General features: G+C 49.6%; 1 pseudogene across 1 annotated transcript; it reads right to left on the bottom strand.

The window, feature by feature from the left end:
- Positions 1 to 4,626: 4,626 nt before the first annotated feature.
- On the bottom strand, positions 4,627 to 8,984 carry LOC307053521 (transcription factor-like 5 protein; annotated as a pseudogene). Its single transcript has 4 exons — positions 8,337 to 8,984; positions 7,047 to 7,233; positions 6,600 to 6,762; positions 4,627 to 4,877 (listed from the first exon to the last, which is right to left on the bottom strand). The product of its transcript is annotated as a transcription factor-like 5 protein (transcript).
- Between the last annotated feature and the right edge of the window lie 1,898 nt (positions 8,985 to 10,882).

Raw genomic sequence — 10,882 nt, 5'->3', positions numbered from 1 at the left:
GACTCACAGACATAGAGAACAGACTGGTGGTTGTCAAGGGGGTGGGGGTGGGGGATTGATGGAGTGGGAGCTTGGGGTTAGCAGATGCAAACTATTACATATAGGATGGATAAACAAGGTCCTAACCCTATATAGGGTTACAGTTCCCTGTATAGCACAGGGAACTATATTCAGTAACCTGTGATAAACCATAATGGAAAAGAATATGAAAAAGAATGTATGTGTATATATATATATATACGTGTGTGTATATATATGTGTATATACATATATATACACCTGAGTCACTTGGCTCTACAGCAGAAATTAACACAACATTGTGAATCAACTATACTTCAATAAAATAAATTTAAAATAAAAAGGACAGAATTCCTACTGCACAGGAAAGGGAGAAGTAATACTACAGCTGCACCTGATAACTGGGGCTGGTGCGCAAGGACAAGTGGGTGCGGGGCGGCCCCCAGCCCGTCTTCAGGTGGAGGAGGGAAGACAAAGCAGGGGGGCAGCGCCACCGTCCTGCCCAATGACTGTGATGGTGACACGACACAGGAGAGGGGAGCACAGAGTGAGAGACTGCCCCACAGCCCCAGAGCCTGGCTAGGGTTCAAGGTCATGACCCCAAAATGTCACCTCACAACAACTGTGTCACCAGTGATCCTGCAGTGGGGCTGGACGGGGGAAAATGGTGTAGAGGGTGTTATTGGGACATGAGGCAAAATTTGAATTAGATAAGAGTATTACAGCAATGTTAAGTGTCCTGATTTGGGCCATTGTATTCTGGTTACGTAAGATAATGTAATATTCTTTAAAATCACAGACCGAAGTGTTTGGGTATCAAGGGGCATGGTGCCCACAGTTTACCATCAAATGGTTGAGACTGCGAGAGACAGAACAAATGGGGCAAAATGTGAACAACTGGGGGTTCTGGGTAAAGCTGGGTGGGCACACAAGGAGCTCTTAGCACTCATCTTGCAATTTTCCTGCAAGTTTAAAATTATATAAAAATTTTTAATTACCATAAATAAATACAACGAATCATCTAAATCCAGGGTTCTACAGGCACCTGTCTGGCCCGATCTCTTCCAAATCTCAGTGCCGTAATAGAAACTGTGCGGTAGGAAGGACTGCTATAGCTTAGAGACAGAAAAACGTCACTGAATGCAACACAGGAGCATGGCTGGGTGCTGGTTTGGAAAAACACGCAGCCATAAAAGTCACCTTTAGAACATCCGGGGGACATGGGAATACGGACTGGGTAGTAGATGGTATAAAACAATGACTATCGACCTTGTGAGGTGTGAAAACGGCACTGGCGTTACGTGGGCGACGCAGGCGTAAATATTTAGAGGTGACGGGTCATGACATCTGTCATTGTCTTTGAAATTGTGCTGTGCGCGTGCACGTGTGTGTTAAACATGGGAAATGTTGACGGCTCACACTAGGTGAGGGGAGGGCAGGTGTTCAGTGAACTCTGTGCTCATTAGAAAAATAAAACAAAGAGAACCACCTGCTTGCAGACTCGTTTACTCATTCTCAACTTCTCCACCTGACGCCTCCCGGGCACTGAAAACCTAGCCCGTGGGACACAGAACGGGGCTTCCGCCCCACCCCATCCTGCTCGTCCACACGTCTTCCCATCTCAGGAAACGGCGCCACCCGCCCACCTGCTCCAGCCAGACGCCCCACTGTGATCCCCACTTCCTCTGCCCAGCAGCCCTACATCCAGCACCGCGAGCCCTGGCCAGTCACAGCAGAGCGGCTGCGGCCTCTGACCAGGGTCTGTGTCTCCACTCCTGCCCACCCCAAACCTCTCCTCCTGGAGTCCAGTCTCCCTGCTGCACAGCAGGGAGAGCCATCTTTGCAGCATGTCAACCAGACCCCACACCGGGATGGAGGTGGCCCATTCACCCTCGACCTCTTAGCCGCTTCCCTCCAGCCCACGGGGTCTCTGTCTTATTCAAGGTGCCCCCAGTGTCTGGGACACAAGCCTGGTTAGAGTCGGAACAGACCTGTGGCATGACATGTGTACTGAAATAATTTAGGAAAATCACGGAAGACTTTTGGGTATCACATCTTTCAAAATGTTCATGCAAGGAAGAGGGGGAAAGTCACTAAGGAAACAGGAAGGACACAAGGGTTTAAGCTACCTACATTCTAATTCCCCCCCAAGTTGCTACTGACGTCACTTCAGCCTGTTTCCTGATGGGTCTTGTAATCCGACCCAGAAACAATCTACAACTTCAATGTAACTAAATTTCACAAAGATTCAGGAAGCCTAAGACACATAAAAATTAATGTCCGGAAGTTTTTAACCTATTTAATCTGTGAGTAGAGATAGTGACAGTTACGTTTTTTTATTGCTGTAAACACCTTCATCATATTTGAATGAATCATAGAAATAATAGTTTACCACTATTACGTACACACAGCCAACCATTAAATCATTGTTTTAAATAGAAAAGCTTTATTTTTTTACAATAAACCAAGTCTATCGCTAAAAAATAATGTTAAAGAGTAACCACACTATAAATAACCAGAAATGATCCAATCAGCACAAACTGCACACAGGGATCGCTTTCAAAGGCAACTAAATATACAAGGAAAATAAGGAACTTGACCAAATTACGAAATACACAAGATGGAAATGCCCATAGGCACAGAAAAGGGAAACGGAGAAGACAAACTCTTAGCGCTCAGCCCCAGGGGCCTCACTCCAGGCGACCTGGGGCGCTCGGCCGGCCGCTGCCCCAGGGATCTCGATACTGAAGGCTCTTTTGCAAAAGGTTCCACGTTTACAGTGCCAGCCTCAGCTCGGTTCTCTAACCAGGCCCGTGCTGCCGTCAACGGCAGCGACTACACGACAGCCGGGACCAGCAGCAAAACCCGGACGCTCTTCACTGAGGCCTCATCTACAGCGGCCAGCCCCCCTTCAGTGGCCCACTAAGCCCAGTTGCGCTCCCTGGAAAGTTTCCTGTTTACTTCTCCTGGGCCAGGAGCAAGGACCAGGTCCAAGTCTCTAGACCAAGGATGGACCCAAACCCCCTGAAACTGGAAGCAAAATTGTGTGTGTGTTTCTTCTGGGCAGGACATTCTTTCACTCACCTGCCCTCCAGGTGCCAAGAAAGTCACAGAAGCTAGGATTCACAGCTTTCATCCTCCAGGGGTCCCGGTTCATAAAGGACCACAGACTACCAGCCGGTTAATATCCTCAAACCTGCTCTTTTTAGGGATGATTTACATCACAACTGGAGTCTTAGACCATCTTTAACTTTTACGTATTACGTTCAGATAATACGGCCCTTGTTTCTATTTCCCCACCTGTACGCTCAGAACTTTAGAGCAACTTTCTAAGGCAACAACAACAGCAGGAATTCACTAGATGCTCTGTAACTGCAGGCACTGGGCCAGACACTACACTTCAGCTTCTTTACTTCCTGTGTCCCATCTACGCAGTAGGTAATACACCTATTGTATAGACGAGAGACTCAGGTGGAGAGGTAAAGAATGTGTAGGAAGTTGTTAAACTAGGGAATGGCAGAGCAAGAATTTAAACTTTTACCGTCAACACGTAGTACATATGAGGCTTTTTTTCAGACGGTAGGTGCTCAGCAAATGTTTATTAAATAAATATAAACCATGCCCATTATGAGTCACGGTGAGTTCAGTGATGCCCATCACTTGGCGTGTATGTGCGGACACACCCTTAGGAAAGGGATCTAGATGCCTAGCTTTAATATATCCCTTTAAAGAAATAAATTTCCACCGCTCCACACTGTAGGTTCAGAGATGAATATTTGTCTTGCTCAATGCTCTATTTCCTGAGCCTAAAACAGAAACTGGTACAAAGTACTCAATAAATGACTAAGTTAATTAACTCTATGTTAGGGAATCATCCCGTACCCAGCTCTAACAGAAAAAGTAACCACATTTTGCTTCTACACAGAACAGCACAAATAAAATCCACAGATAAAACAACTTACATAAGCTGTAACTTCCTCCTTCTTCAATATCCTTAAAAGAACCAAGCAAAACTGAGTAACCCAGTGTGCAGGCGGACTCCCTCCCAGGAAGGCGGCCCCGGCCAGCACCTGGGAACTTAGATTTCGGGGGGGTTCCCACCACCATTGGTCACTGGCTTATGCTAAACACCAGCTTTCCTTCTGGGCGTCTGGGATTTGGCCGCGTGCCACCTAGGGAATACCCCCCACAACCAGCCCCCAGTAGGATCCATGGCCCCGAGTCTCTAAGGAGCTTTGCTGTCCGGGAACATGTCACCAGTGCTGGGGGGTGACAGGCATCCTGAGTGGCTCCACTGAGAGGTGTTCTGGGGAGCTGGCGCCTGGGGCCCCTAGACCTCTCCCCATGCGCCTCTGCTGACTTTGCTGGGTTCTTTGCCCAAAATAAACCAAAGCCATGAGTCCTCCTAATGAATCATCAAACCTGGGGTTGGTCTTGGCTACCCCCATCCACCTAGCAAAGCAAGGTGACCATTGACTGTTGCCAGCTTTCCCTCCCTTGAACACAGAAGTGCCTACACCATTGTTTTCTACAAAAAGGTGCCTGTTACCAGCACTGACTCTCACCAGCTTGGCATCTAGGACAACTGTATACCACCGACAACACGCATTACCTTCTATCTCTTTCCATGCGGTTGTGCCTCTCCCTCCGCTGGGACCTGCCCCGTGGGGGCCCGCTCTGCCTCTGCTCCCCGAGGGCGGCCTGGGGCGACTCCACCGACGGCCAAGCACCCTGCGCTGCTGTGGAGCCTTCACCCACATTCCGGAGCTCTCCAAGGGTTCTTCGTTCTATGTTTGTGTCCAACTGACGTATCCTACTCCGACTCCCCTTATTTATTGCTTGTTTACATAGCGCTTCTTCTTTGCAAAAGAAGGAAAAAGTGGTATTTTAATTTTTTGATTCTTCTAAACTTACCCTCGTGAATGCCGAATACATTTTTTGGTATTTTCGATCCAAGATATAAACATCAATGGGTAAGGAGCACACAGAACCAAACAAGAAGCATTCCAAAATTCCATACAAACATCCGGCACAAGGCTCTAGGTTTCAAACTATACAACGGAACATAAACTAAATTAAAACACCCCAGAGGGCTTTCCTGGTGGCGCAGTGGCTGAGAGTTCGCCTGCTGATGCAGGGGACACGGGTTCATGCCGCGGTCCGGGAAGATCCCACATGCCGCGGAGCGGCTGGGCCCGTGAGCCATGGCCAATGAGCCTGCGCGTCCGGAGCCTGTGTTCCGCAACGGGAGAGGCCACAACAGTGAGAGGCCCACGTACCGCAAATAAAAAGCACCCCAGGTATTATGTAATCAATACAGCTTATACAGCAATACAATCAAAAGTCCCCCTTTTAAATCAAGACCCATTTTAACTGTCATCTAGGAATAAAAAAACCAAGAAGTTGTTTCATTTTTCTGATATTCAGAAGGGGAAAAAAAAAACAAACCTAGAAATAGTTTCTCCAAAAGATTTTCTTGATATGCAATTATTCTCAGATGACAACTGATATTCTAACTGCAATGCTCAGAAGAGGACAGAACCTAAGTGGTTTAGGATTAAACACGCCCTCACCTGACAAGTGAGATTCCCCCCACAAAAGGAGTCATCACGTCATAGCTTTGACCTGTGCTACAGAAATATGTCAAATTTCTATCACAGTACAGCAGGCGTCTAAGAAGTACCTGTGGTGATGTGCATTCCCGAGGTACCGTACAAAGCCAAACCCTCTACGATGAAAGAATCACTTAACACACATTTCAGAATGGTGATAACTTTGCAAAAGACATAGAGAGGAATTCACGAGTATTGGTAATATTTTGGTTCTTCAGCTGAGTAGTCAGTACAGGGACTATTTTAATTTTAACCTTTATACCTTACAAATGCTAACATATACTTTCGCGAGCAATGTCATAAGAACAATGGAAAATTAATCACTGGCGTGGGAGAAAGAAGGAGAGCTCCATCCCTACCCTGTCTTTATCAGCTCTTGAAAAGCTTAGTGTAAGCTGTGTTATTGTTGGATAACTCGAAAAAGAATGTTTTCCAGGAAAAACGGATTGAGGGTTAACGTCAGGGGTAAGCAAAGTTTGCCTTCAGAAATTTCTTTCTTTCTAAGACTGTCTGTATCACCTTATGGCCTCTTGCTCCCAACTCAAGCCTTTGCCCATCTGCAGATGGTCCCCTAAAGCTCTGAGCGGATTTCAGACTCCTGCCTCACTCATGAAGTATGAAATAAGAGTGAAAAAAAAACCCCTAAATTTGCTGTCAGTTAACGAAAATGTACCTAAGTCTATCATGTTTCTGTTTAAGGAGGTTACTGTTAGGAAAAAGCAGCCCCTAAACTCAACGTTTCCAGGCCAAGTATAAACGTGATGTTCAAAATTCGCAAGGATGTTCCAAGTGAGGTGACTGGGCAGAGGGACAGAAGGATTCCTAAGATGCAAGCAGGCTTCCGAGATCCTTTCATTTGTTTATAAACCACCTCACTCCCCTCCCCCACCCGTGGCCAAAAAAAAAAAGGGGGGCAGAGACATCAGGCAGGAGGAGAAAGCACCTGCCAGCTTCTGTTTTATCGCTTACCTCCTACTTTAATCCGAACCTGCTCAGGCAAAGCTTTGTTTCTACTACCCAAAGTCTGTTTAGTGGATTCAATTTACTTCTGATGACAGAAAGAAAGTGCTCTCGGCAATCCAATATCCTGATGCTTGGTAGCTTCAAGTACAGAACGTGAGTTACTACAACTCTGGAAAACAATGAAGCAACAGGAACGTTATCAACGGGTGACAATCTCCTCTCTACGCACAAATAAAATGCACTTTAATAGAAGTAACGTCAAAGTTATTCACATGAACTTGAAGAACTTTAGGTGCACTAAGGATTTTTAAATATCCCCGAACCACATAAATACTCTCGATTTTAACAAGTTATCGAGCTCAATGAAAGACAAAAACAGCCTTGGGACCTAACTAAAATACAATTTATCCATTTAACACAAAAGAGCAAAGCTTCGCAAATCACTTTCCCTACCTGTGTTTGTGAAAGATTAGAATTTCCACTAGTAGAGCAACTATTTGCAGTAAACAGAGGGTATGTAAATTGAAGAGCAGTAGTTGCAGCAGCTGTTTTATTTTTCACTCATGTTCTACATTTGTTTTGTTGCTGATGAAGTGGAACATTCATTAATTCGGATGGATGGCGAATAAGAGTTACCAAACTGCCAAGACAAAAGAAACCCAGAAACACATGAAGAGTATGTGGCAGGTAAGTTTCCTGAAACACCACAATCACGATCACACTCTAATGGCTAACATTTGATTTTCTGGATAGGAACTCGAATCTGTTACCATGAATGCCCCCCATCATGGAAATCTCTACAAAACAATTATCAGCTAGTGTCGTAGGGGACAAGTTCAAACTTTCTTCCTCACATTGGAAGGTGTGGCTGTGTGTCATCTTTTAGTTACACCTCCCTTCCCATTACACTTCTGACACCAATCTCTGTGTTTTTTTGGCCATCCTCCAAAATCTGACGACTATGGGCAAAATGGGGAAAACTACAGGGTGGGGACAGACAGAAAGCTGAGGAGACACCCTAGCAGACAGGCTACTCCTCTCCGATAGTTGTTGCTGCGAGATCACTTATGGGCTGGCAGTCTGGCTGAAGGATGAAGCTGCATTTTACACTCAAAGCCTCACAACATGACGTCTGTCCTCCCAGGGGATGCATCTGTGCAAGATCAGGTCAGCCTCAACCTGAGTCAACAGAAGGGGAAGCAGAGGTCTCTCCTGACATTTAGGTGGGTGATTTGGGGACAAAACCTTTGTTCCTCAGGAACACGTGTGCACTTACCTCAACTCATCTCTCTTCCACATGCAGACGCAGAGCGCACACCGCAAAGGTAATGCTGCAGGCTGTGTACTTAATATCTGCTTGCTGTGCCTGCACAGAGCACACAAACTTTCAGCTCAGCCTCCACACCCACTGAGGTCTGCTCCCTGTTAAGATGCAAGCTGCAGTGAGGCCGCTGGCCTCTGCAGAAAACCCGGGTCTACATCCAGACAGAGGCTGGTGCTTCTCTGCACAGGACCCTGGTCTACACCCGGACCCAGGCTACTGCCTCCCTGCAGAGGCCCCTGGTTCCACCCGGATACGGGCCGGTGGCCTCTGCTGAGGACCCTGGTCTACACCCAGACCCACGATGGTGCTTCTCTGCAAGGACCCTGGTCTATACCCGCACACAGCCTGCTGCTTCTCTGCACAGGACCCTGGTCTACACCCTGATCCAGCCGGGCCCGCTCCCTGGGGGATGCACCCACTTGTTGAGCGCCATGCCAGGCTCGGGGGGATCCGCACCGCGCGGGGCTGGCGGGGGCTCGGCTGCTATGCTGTTGAAGCCGTCCTCCAGGCGGACGCGCACCGCCCACTTGGCCCGCACCTCGGTCGCGCCCTCCACGTTCTCCTTGACGCCGCCGTCGGGCGCCTTGGGCCGGGGTGCGCCGGCGCCCGGCCCGTCGGCGCCCGGCGTCTTCTCGGCGGCGCGGGGCGCGCCCGCCTCGCTCAGCAGCATCATGCGCAGCTCCTGGAAGTCGATGTGGCCCAGGCACTGGTTGGCGCCCGCGAAGCCACCATCGGCCAGCGCAGGCGGCACAGCACCGGGTACACGGGCGGCGCGACCCCGCCGCCGCGCCCACGGCCGCAGCGAAGCCCGACGCCGCTGCGCCCGGCGCCGCCGCCGCCAGGAAGCAAGAGTTGACGCGCGTCTCGAGCTCGCCGTCGGCCGCCGCCGCCTCCATGTGCGAGTAGACGATGTGCTGCAGCTGCATGTACTCGATCTCCGTCATCTCCACAAGGCTCAGCTCGCTGGTCCTGAAACTCAGCCCCGCCTCGCCGAGCGCCGCGTCCGCGCCCTCGGGGCCCGCCGGCCCGCCCGCCTGCGGCGGCTCCTGCTGCCCGGGGCCCGACATGCCTGCGCGCGCCAAAGGCGTGTGGCGCGCGGGCGGGCCGGCTGGGCCAGGCCGGGTGGTCGGGTACGCACAAAACGACGGCCGCGGCGGGGCTGTGCCGCCCGACCGCAATGGCGGACCCTCCCCGGACCCACCCCGCCCCGCCCCGCCCCGCCCCGCCCGGAGGCCCCACCCCGAGGGCGGGCCACACCCACCGCCCGCCCCGCCCCCGCCGCGGCGCCCCGTCCCGAGCTGCGCGCCCATGTTGGGGACGCGGGGTTCTGGTGGCAGGGGCGCGGCGCGCGGGTCCAGGCCGTCCACGTCCAGTGCCTGAGGGGCCAGACCACCCGGGTCGAGTGTCCGCAGGGCCGGGCCGCCCGGATCCCAATGTCCAAGGGGCCAAACGCCCGAGTCCAGTGTCCGAGGGTCAGACACACCCGGGTCGAGTGTCCGCGGGGCCGCCCGGGGCCTGGCCGGGTATCAGGGCGCATGCAAGAGACACCTCTCTAGGTAACGCTTCACCACCAGTCCACGTATCCACGGGGTGCCCTGCGGTCCCCCCCTTCTCGGGACACGAGGCCTGCAGTAAGCCCGAACAGTAGACAGGTGAGACAGCGGCCCCAAATACAGGTGTGACAAGGCAGGCTGTACGTAGGTGAAAACTCAGGCAGGTAAATCAATACACGTGGTGCACGGTTCCTCCTACAACCGGCAGGGCTCGTGTAATCAATGCACTGGACAAACACTGGCCACTGATGAGCTGGAATGCACGTGCCATGTGGGTTCATCCTTTTAAAGTGCGCTCTTCAGTGGTAGTGTGTTCACATGCCATCACCACAACCAGTTTTCGAACATTTTCATCACCCCAAAGAATCCCATACCCATTAGCACTCCCTAAATACTAACCTTCTTTTTGTCCCTATGGGTTTGCCGACCCTGGGTACGTCCTATAAATGGTTATCATAGAATACGTGGTCTTTAGAAGAATTAGTTTTGCAGGCTCAAAATGATGACTGTACCCACCTCTCACCCTTACCCCCATCTCAACCAGTGGCTGTTTTCTGTATGGGAACCACGTGCTTTAAAGAAAGGCCTGTGATTTAGGCACAGTTTTCTTCCATCAGGCTCTGAATCGCTCATTCTGTCAGAGCTCAGACATCTATGGAGTGCTATTCATTTCTTCTGCAGTCTCTTTTCTTTGAACAAGGTAAGATCATCCTGCACTTCCCTGGAGGACCAGTGGTTAAGACTCCGTGCTTCCACTGCAGGGGGTGCAGGTTCAATCCCTGGTAGGGGAACGAAGATCTCACATGCCACGTGGCACAACCAAAAAACTTTCAAAAAAAAAAAAGGAAAAAGACAAAATATATATAAATTTGCTTTTCTTTTTGTCGACTTAATATGTCCCCAGCAGGATAATGATGGACCACTTACTCAAGAAAAGGTATCAGGTGTTTGGGGGGGAAAAAGAGCACTTTTTCTCACACCTAACATAAAAATTAGTTTCAGATCATCGAAATACCTACATTTAAAAAGAAAATTATACAACTACTATATATATAGGATGATATCGATAAAATCTTTGAGAAGATTCTCAGCGTGACATCAACACATACCGTAATGTGCACAGGCTCGCCCTGGGGATCTTGTTTAAAAGCAGATTCTAATTCAGCAGGCCTAGGTGGGACCCGGAATGCCACCTTTCTAAGGAGGCCCCAGCTGACGTGTGTGCAGCTGATCAGTTGACCCCACTTTGAGCAGCAAAATCACGCAGTATGGTGACATTTACAATGTTTAAAAAAGAAAATAAAATCAAGATTATATGCGACTTGGTTTTTTGCTTATTGGAAATAAAGACCTTTGGCACCTACATTGTTTTCTGTGTTTCTTGATTTGGGCGGATTCCTTGCAGATAACAG

The sequence above is a fragment of the Hyperoodon ampullatus genome, assembly GCF_949752795.1.
Source record: "Hyperoodon ampullatus genome assembly, chromosome: 5".
Lineage (NCBI taxonomy): Eukaryota > Metazoa > Chordata > Mammalia > Artiodactyla > Ziphiidae > Hyperoodon > Hyperoodon ampullatus.
The sequence above is the reverse complement of the archived record's forward strand: the minus strand, read 5'-3'. Positions and strand labels throughout refer to the sequence as shown.